Raw genomic sequence first — 1,503 nt, forward strand, 5'->3', positions numbered from 1 at the left:
AGCTAAATCCCCAGCCCCGAGGGGATTAAATTTTAACCTGAGTTTTTTTGGTTGGTTTTTAAACCCAGGGCCTTCACACCGAGTTACATTTTCACCCCTTTATTTATTCTTTATTTTGAGACAGGGTCTTGCTGAGTTGCTGAGTTGCCCAGGCTGAGCCCCAGGTTTGATCCTTCTGCCTCAGCCTCCCAGAGTGCTGGGATTATAGGTGCATGCCACTGTGCCCAGTTACTATTGTATTTATTTACTTATCCTGCCCCTGGGGATTGAACCCAGAGCTTGTGCATGCTAGGCAAGTGCTCTACCACTGAGCTACATCTCCTCAACATGAATTTTAATAAGGACAGTTGAACCAAGAGTCTAGACAAGGATCTGTAAGCCAAAAGGTTAAGTAAAAAAGCAGAAACCAAGAACTGGAAAAACAAATTGTGCTTGTCACAGAACAGGTAAGAAGAGGGTGTAGAGCTGAGCATGGTGGCACACTATAAGCCTAGTACTCAGTAAGGTTGAGGCAGGTTGATCACAAGTTTAAGTCCACTCTGGGCAACATAGTATCTAAGTGAGCTCCTGTCTCAACGCCCGCCCCCCCCACCAGGAATTGAATTCACTACCTTGCACTTGCCAGGCAGGCGCCTGTGCCGCTGAGCTATATGCCTGGCCCTAATTTCATGTTTTAACTCCGTGTTAAAACATGGAGTTTCATGTTAACTCCATACCCATTAAATAATAGTTTCGCATTTCCTTCTCCCTGCTGTCCCTGGCAATCATCAACCTATTTTCTGTCTATGATTTACATCACTCTAAGTACCTCATACAAGCGGAATTATGTGGGATTTGTCTTTCTGTAACTGGCTTCTTTCACTCAGCACAGTGACCTCAAAGTCCCTCCATGGGCCTACAGGGCAGCATGTGTCACCGTTTCCTTCTTCTTTAAAGCTGAAGAACATCCGCTGTACGGACAGATGGCAGTTTGCTCGTGTATTCGTCCGTCAAGGGACGCTCGGTTGCTCCTGCCTTTTAGTCACTGCAAATGCTGCTGTTATAGATGAGCGTGCAGTGGTACCTCGGAGGCCTCGTTTCCCATTCTGTTGCGTGTGCACCCAGACATGGCATGCTGGCTCATATGGTGGTTCTGTTTTTAACTTTTTGCGCTGGGCGTGGTGATGCACGCCTGTAATCCTAGCACTCAGGAGGCTGAGGCAGAGGATCGCTGTAAGTTCGAGACCAGCCTGGGCTACAAAGTGAGCTCAAGGTCGACCTGAACTGCATAGGGAGACCCTGTCTCAAAAGACAAAAACAAACAAACAAACAAAACAGAACTTTTTGAGGAACCTCCATAGTGTTTTCCCAGTGGCTCTATCATCTCACATGCCTACCCATGGTGCACAGGATTTCCAATTTCGCCACACACTTGCTGACATCTTAAAATTCTATGTACTTATTATTTTTAATAATAAGCATCTTAATGGCTATGAGGTGATATTCCATTACAGTCTCTTTTTT

This window comes from Chinchilla lanigera, unplaced genomic scaffold, assembly GCF_000276665.1.
Source record: "Chinchilla lanigera isolate Chin_1 unplaced genomic scaffold, ChiLan1.0 scaffold00013, whole genome shotgun sequence".
NCBI classification, from domain to species: Eukaryota; Metazoa; Chordata; class Mammalia; order Rodentia; family Chinchillidae; genus Chinchilla; species Chinchilla lanigera.